Source organism: Salvelinus sp. IW2-2015, linkage group LG20 (genome assembly GCF_002910315.2).
Source record: "Salvelinus sp. IW2-2015 linkage group LG20, ASM291031v2, whole genome shotgun sequence".
Lineage (NCBI taxonomy): Eukaryota > Metazoa > Chordata > Actinopteri > Salmoniformes > Salmonidae > Salvelinus > Salvelinus sp. IW2-2015.
The window spans coordinates 6,362,353-6,370,911 of NC_036860.1; positions in this window are offsets into that span (position 1 = coordinate 6,362,353).

Below are 8,559 nucleotides of genomic sequence, written 5' to 3' on the forward strand. Positions count from 1 at the left end.
AGTTCTGTACTAAGCGTTCACCACAAACTGACAGAAGAAGTCAGTCACCTGTAAACAGATGTAATCAGATAGATGTTGCATCAGTTTGACCTACCCCCCCTGAAGTATACACATGTGTGAATGAGAGACATGAACACTTTCTAGTGTGTGTGGCTTGGTGTGTGTGTGTGTGGATTGTCGTGTGTGTGTGTGTGGGGTGTGTGTGTTGTGTGTGTGTTGTGGTGTGTGTCTGCTATTTTTTTTATGATGACTTTTAGTTTACTATCTCCTGGCGTACGGCCATAACTCCATTATTTCACTGCTGTTGACCAAACCAGTGTTTTGATGAGAGAAACAATTCCAGATCAACGTGACATGCATTGAAAAACCAAGATATTATTCTTTAATATAAGCAAGTATGGAAAGAAAAAACAACGCTAGACTATACTCCTCCTCACTCTTCCTCATCTTCTTAGAGAGTAATGCTTAATTCCATTCCAAAGGTATATAGAGTTTGATTATTGCTGGGGAGTGGCAGGCAGAGAGATTCACAAAATGCCAACTATTTGTTGAAAGCAAATCCACATGGCCTCGACGTCTCCAATCTCACCCAATCCCGGCACTGACACTGCGCTCCGCGTGTCCCATTAAACCCCACTTCGTTAATCCGCAAAGCCTTTGAGTTCGATGCCAGTGTGCCACCCATCATAGATAAATCCCCAGTCATCTTACCAAACCCGCCCCACCCTATCCTCTACTGCTCTGCCTTGTCTCATGCATTCACCACAAACGGCAGTCACTAACCCGAGGATCACACGTTTATCAGTCTCTTGTATTTTGTTGGTTAGCCTATCAGGGGCCCTATTGTAGCTCAAGGTCAGTCCTCTACATAAACTGGTTGTTGGTGTTCCTATGAGGCTACTCTCTCTTGTAAGCACAGTAGTATTCTCGACCACATAACTAGACAACCAGACATTATAAACGCAGATTGTCGTCAGCTTCTGGCTCAGGGAGTAAGAGGCTTTTGACCAAATGTATAGCTCTTGTAGGTCAGTGCCCTAGACAGGCCGAGCCGTGAGAAGACCGCATGCCAAGCCCACTGATATATATGGAGATCAACCAAAAGCAGTATACGAGGTGTAACGATGCGGGGAAAGGAACCCCTTATCTACGACGGTAAACGACTCGCCTAAACCTGGTTACTAACTTCTGACTAGTGTATTTGCGGAATATTGACAACAAAGCAAAACGATAGCGTTAAAAGTATCTACGGGAAACAGAGTAGCTTGCTGGACAAAAAAAAGGTTTTTTACTCTCCCACCTTTCCTTTTCCTACTCCTTCCCCTGGACCAAGAACTACGCGGAATTCTGAGGATCCACTGAGAAGTCACAGGGATCAAAGCACCGTTGCTAGTATTCACATCCACAAAGACATCCATGATCACTGTCTATTGATGTCCCTGTATGTGACCTTTATTAAAAACAAATTTACCATAAAATATGCCTAGCAGTGCCCGCTCTCGTAAAGCGCTGATCAGCACAGTTAACCTGATGCGCGCCGCCCGCCAGAGGCTACCAGATCCGGGAAGAGAGTGGAGCTGCGCGGTTAAGATTGGAAAAAGGGTGAAGGATGCTACGTGCCCTGTGGATAGGGAGACCACAAACCGCCGACTAATTAACAATAGCATGTGCGAGACGCGGTCCTCTGTAAGGCATGCTTTCAAATTATTGAGCATAGCCTTTTATTTGGGGGTTTTCAAGAAGCTCAGCACGTAAAGTCTGTGAAACAGTAATGCATTCTGTCAGTGTCTTGTCCTCGTTAGCCTATTGCTTTCAGATGAAGTAATGAGCACCGTATATGCAGCATATCGATAAAATATTGACATAAAAAGGATTCATTGTAAAATGATGAATCAGAAAGAAGTCAAACCTCTGCAATATTGCATCTAGTCTTGAAGGGCAGAACATCTGATTTGAATACCACATAATCATCAAAACATTGTAAAGGGTAACGATGGCTGTATGTTTTACACAGTTGCATTTCTATAGATTTTGCTTTGAATTCTGAGGCAAGTCAAGTGCATGTTCCTGCGGCTGAGGCGCCGGCTTTACAGGTCTGTACGGCTTCTGCATTGCAGTGGCTTTCTTCGCGCCAGCGTAGCAAGTTTCTGCATGCATGGTTCATTTCCGCCCACCTCCTAGCACTCTGTAACCGTCATGCCCAATTACCACTGTGACATAGTAATATCCCAAACTGTGTTGATAATTGATGGGCTCTGGAAAATGTGTTATTATCTGTAAAAGGCAAAAGGAATGATTAGAGCGTACTAACCATGCTGCCGGCGGCGGGACACCCCACTGCGAGTTACTGCGCAGGGTGTGCTCATCACCTGTCCGCGACAAAACTCCCCTTCAGTATGAACGCATGGACGCGGCAAAATTCCTAATAGAATTCCGTGCAGCAGGACGTATAGCGTAGTTAATAGTCGTTTGACGTCGTGTTACAGGGAGTATAACATGCAAGCATAGAAGATAGATTTGAGAGGATGTGGGGGAAACTTGGTGGTGCTTTCTACATCAATGTCCGAAAAATTACCTAGAAGATCGAAACTCATTGATCATGATGAAATTAAAGCTGCAGCGTCACTTCACCAAAGCAGTTAAAAAAAGAAGATGGGTGGTGGCAGGGGAGGGGAGGAAAGGGAAAGGAGGAGGGATGGTGGGTTAGGACCCCGACACCATGTATTTTGAGTACAGTAAAGGTCTAAAAACTTCTGAAAACATTGTTAACTTCACTTCTATCACTGCATTATAGTACATAACAAGCAGTCGTTTGTCTTGCTCTCTCATAGGTATATTAGTAGATTACTAGTAATACTTGCCCAGTGCCCTCTTGGTGCTGTGCGGTGTTGGCCTCTGTAAGGGATCACACGAGGCTACCCTGCACTTGCTGGACTACAGATAGAGTGAGAAGGTGGAAGTAGATCTGTGCCATTTGGTGGAATGTGTGGTGAGTTTATTATGTCCATGCTAGGACAGTTGGTGTTAAATACGTTTGAACAATTGGTATGTCATGGGTGCGACATGTATTCTTTGGTGTCTCCACATGGATTCCATTGCTGCGTAACAGGTGGGTTATAAATTTGTGGTGTTCTCGGGTTAACCACACAGTTTTTCTAATTGGGTTTAACACCAGTGACGAGATTTGGCATGTTGTTCTGTGTCTATTCGTTTCACATGTATGCTTCAGCATGAGGAGTGGTGCTAATACTGGCTATTCATCGGGTGTTAGCATATCACAACGACAGGTTTTGGAAGTGACTGGCTGTGATGGCTGTCTGTGGTATTTACCCCCTTCAGGTCTCGCCTGGCAGCCCTGTAGTATCTGGGTGCTTGGAGGCATATGAGGGAGTGCCCACGACTTTAGCTCCTTGCGGGTCAGGCCAGCAGCAGACACCAGGCCTGCGATACTCTATACGTCTGCTGTGCGATGCGGATGTGAGGCTACAGAACTGGTACACAGTGGAACTGAGCCAAGATAAAACGGAGACCCATTCCTCGGGACCAGATGTTCATTTCGGGGTATGGCTAACACACTGAGCATTGCTTTTTGCGCATTGCGGTTGCAATCCACATGAGTTCCAGTGTGTTAGGCACTTCTCAATCTCTAGCGCTCGTTCCTGTCCCTGTTCAAGGACCGTCCTTCTCCCCTCAGCAAGAATCCTGTGGTGGTTGGGCGTGTGATGGGTGCAGTGACTGCGTGAAAATTGTGGATGAGGATCTTGTTTTTAATGAAGGGGGGCACCTGGAGATAGTGAGAGGACAGCTTAAAGCGATCTCGGCGTTAGAGATGCGCCCGTATTGAGGATAGTCTTCCCACAACCGTGACACAGTGGAGCGGAGGCGATAAAAAAGACCAGTCAAAATCCAAAAGTTGAAGTGCGTGGGGCGTGAGTTGTTGTAGAATTCGTAGGTGAGCTGTGGTGCGGGGCGGTGGTGTACACTAGGTGAAGGGCGTGCGCGATAGCCCTCACAGTCGCATTACAGACGTGAACTTGTATGTCAAGAAAGCACCTGTTGGCGTCGTTGTGGGGGGGGAATTGTGAGCATGGGAGGAGAGGTGCACCAGTTGGTGAAAGCGTTGGTGGTGGCGATTTCTGTAACAACATTTAGGTATGATGTCTGTGGGACATTTAGGTATGATGTCTGTGGGACATTTAGGTATGATGTCTGTGGGACATTTAGTTATGATGTCTGTGGGACATTTAGTTATGATGTCTGTGGGACATTTAGGTATGATGACTGTGGGACATTTCGGGTATGATGTCCGGGACATTTCGGTGTGATGAGACTCTATGAAATGGTTTGTTAAGCAGTTGATCCATTACTTTCAATAACTATTAAGGCCTGTCATGTAACATAGACTAGAGTGTAAAGTCCCTATGGTTTAATTAATATCCACTGGGCCAGTCATAGACCAGTATACTACACTGAACAAAAATATAAACGCAACATATAAAGTGTTGGTCCCATGCTTCATGAGCTGCAATAAAAGATACATATGTTCAAAAAGCTTATTTGTCTAAAATTTTGGGCACAAATTTGTTTACATCCCTGTTACAGAGCATTTCTCCTTTGCCAAGATAATCCATCCACCTGACAGGTGTGGCATATCAAGAAGCTGATTAAACAGCATGATCATTGCACAGGTGCACCTTGTGCTGGGGACAATAAAATACCACTCTAAAATGTGCAGTTTTATCACACAACACAATGACACAGATGTCTCAAGTTTTGAGGGAGCGTGCAATTGGCATGCTGAATGCAGGAATGTCCACCAGAGCTGTTGCCAGAAAATGTAATGTTAATTTCTCTACCATAAGCCGCCACCAACGTCGTTTTAGAGAATTTGGTAGTACGTCCAACCGGCCTCACAACCACAGACAATGTGTATGGCGTCGTTTGGGCGAGCGGTTTGCTGATATCAACGCTGTGAACAGAGTGCCCCATGGTGGCGGTGGGGTTATGGTATGGGCAGGCATACGCTACGGACAACGAACACAATTGCATTTTATCAATTTGAATGCACAGAGATACCGTGACGAGATCCTGAGGCCCACTGTCATACCATTCATCTACCACCATCACCTCATGTTTTAGCATGATAATGCATGGCCCCATGTCGTAAGGATCTGTACACAATTCCAGGAAGCTGAAAATGTCCCAGTTCTTCCATGACCTGCATACTCACCAGACATGTCACCCATTGAGCAAGTTTGGGATGCTCTGGATCGACGTGTATGACAGCGTGTTCCAGTTCCTGCCAATGTCCAGCAACTTCGCACAGCCATTGAAGAGGAGTGGTACAACATTCCACAGGCCACAATCAACAGCCTGATCAACTCTATGTGAAGGAGATGTGTCGCGCTGTATGAGGCAAATGGTGGGCACACCAGATACTGATTGGTTGTCTGATCCACGCCCCTACCTTTTTTTTAAGGGACACTTCATGATCAAAAGTATGTGGACATCTGCATGTTGAACATCTCATTCCAAAATCATGGTCATTAATATGGAGTTGGTCCCCCCTTTGCTGCTATAACAGCCATCTACTCTTTTGGTAAGGCTTTCCACTAGATGCTGGAACATTGCTGCGGGGACTTGCTTCCATTCAGCCACAAGAACATTTGTGAGGTCGGGCACAGATGTTGCGAGATTAGGCCTGGCTCACAGTTGGCGTTCCAATTCATCCCAAAGGTGTTCGATAGGGTTGAGGTCAGGGCTCTGTGCAGGCCAGTCAAGTTCTTCTACACCGATCTTGACAAACCATTTCTGTATGGACCTCGCATTGTGCACAGGGGCATTGTCATGCTGAAACAGGAAAGAGCCTTTCCCAAACTTTTGCCATAAAGTTGGAAGCACAAAATCATCTAGAATGTCATTGCATGCTGTAGCGTTAAGATTTCCCTTCACTGGAAGTAAGGGGCCTAGCCCGAACCATGAAACACAGCCCCAGAGCATTATTCCTTCTCCACCAAACTTTACAGTTGGCACTATGCATTCGGGCAGGTAACGTTTTCCTGGCATCAGCCAAACCCAGATTAGTCCGTCGACTGCTAGATGGTGAAGGGAACGCATTTCCACAATTGTGGCGAGCTTTACACACCCCAGCCAATGCTTGGCATTGCGCATGGTGATCTTAGGCTTGTATACGGCTGCTCGGCCATGGAAACCCATTTCATGAAGCTCCAGACTATTGTGCTGACGTTTGGAGGACAGACGATTTTTACGCGATACGCGCTTCAGCACTTGGCGGTCCCGTTCTATGAGATTGTGTGGCCTACCACTTTGCGGCTGAGCCATTGTTGCTCCTAGAGGTTTCCAATTCACAATAACAGCACTTACAGTTGACCGGGGCAGCTCTAGCAGGGCAGAAATTTTACGAGCTGACTTGTTGGAAAGGTGGCATCCTATGACGGTGTCACGTTAAAAATCACTGAGCTCTTCAGTAAGGCCATTCTGCTGTCAATGTTTGTCTATGGAGATTGCATGGCTGTGTGCTCGATTTTATACACCTGCAAATTTGAAGGCGTGTCCACATACTTTTGTATATACAGTGTATATTGTGAAAGATGTCTTCAATGATCACAACTTTGATCACACATGGGATAAACATTTTGGAAATTTGATGTTCAGTCACATTTAATGGGTAGTGCAAGTGTATTGCCTAATGTGAAAACAGTGTAATTTTTACATTTTTGATATTGCTAACGGGTTGTTAAAATAACTAAATTGAGAAGATATCATTATGTTGTGTTTTGGTGATTAAACTAATGTACTCAATATATTTCACAGTAAACTTCTATTTTGGATCAAAGGTTGTGTGGTGAAAGATGTCTCCAAACAAAATTAATGCACAATGAAAGTTTTTGTTAACGTAATACTGGCTCTGTTACAAACGTTAACAGTTTGGAGTTCTGTACTAAGAGTTCACCACAAACTGTAAGAAGAGACAGGTCAAGGGCACCCTGGAAACAGATGGTAATCAAGATGGATGTTGCATTCAGTTTGACCCCTGACCCCAACCTGAATGTATACACATGTGTGTGAATGAGAGAGATGAACACTTTCTAGTGTGTGTGTGTGTGTGTGTGTGTGTGTGTGTGTGTGTGTGTGTGTGTGTGTGTGTGTGTGTGTGTGTGTGTGTGTGTGTGTGTGTCTGCTATTTTTTTTATTGATGACTTTTAGGTTTGATCTAATCTGCCTTGGCCGTACGGCCCATAACTCCATTTTTATCACTGCTGTTGACCAACCAGTGTTTTGATGAGAGAAACAATCCAATCAACGTGACATGCATTTTAAAACCAAGATGATTATTCTTTAATATAAGCAATTAGTGGAAAGAAAAACAACTCTAGACTATAACTCCTCCTCCTCTTCCTCATCTTCTTAGAGAGTATATGCTTCATATATTCCATTTCCAAAGGTATATAGTATGTTTTGATATTGCTGGGGGAGGTGGAGGCAGAGAGATTACAAAATGCCAATCTGATTTGATTGAAAATGCAAATCCCACACTGGCCTCGACGTCCAATCTCACCCCATCCCGGCACTGACACTGCCGCTGCCCGCTGTCCCATAAACCCACTTCTTAATCCCAAAGCCTTTTTAGTTCATGGCCAGTGTGCCACCCATGTCATAGATAAATCCCCCAGTCAATCTTACCAACCCGCCCCCACCCTATCCTCTCTGCCTCTGCCTGTCTCAGCATCAGCCACAAACTGGCAGTCACTAACCCGGGTCACACATTATCAGTCTCTTGTAATTTTGTTGGTACCTATTCAGGGCCCTATTGTAGGTCAAGGTCAGTCCTCYACATAACTGGTTGTGGTGTWGCCTACTGTAGGCTACTCTCTCTTGTACAGCACAGTATTATTCTCGACCACATAACTAGGGAGCAACGGCAGACATTATAAACGTCAGAATYGTYGTCAGACTTYTGGTCTCAGGGGAGTAAGAGGCTTTTGACCAAATTGATGATGCTCTCTGATAGGCTCAGTGCGCCTATGACCAGTGCGAGGCCGTGAGAAGTACCGCATGCCAAGCCCACTGATATCATATGGGAGATGCCAAACCAAAGCAGTATACGAGTGTAACGATGCGGGAAAGGAACAACCTTAATTCTACGACGGTAAAACGAATCGCATAAATCCTGGGTTACTAAGCTTCTGACTAGGTGTATTTGCGGAACTATTGACAACAAAGTCAAACGTATAGCGTTAAAAGTATCTACTGGGAAACAGAAGTAGCTTGCTGGACAAAAAAAGTTTTTTTTCTCTCCCACCCTTTCCTTCCTACCTTCCTTCCCCTGGACCAAAAACTACGCGGAATTCTGGAGGATCCACTGAAGTCACAGTGTCAAAGCACGCGTTGCTAGTATTTCACATCCACAAAGCGATCACAATGATCACTTTTAATTGTGTCCCCTATATGTGACCTTTATTAAAAACAATTTACATAAAATATAGCCTAGCAGTGCGCGCTCTCGGTGAAGCGCAGCATCAGCACCAGTAACTGATG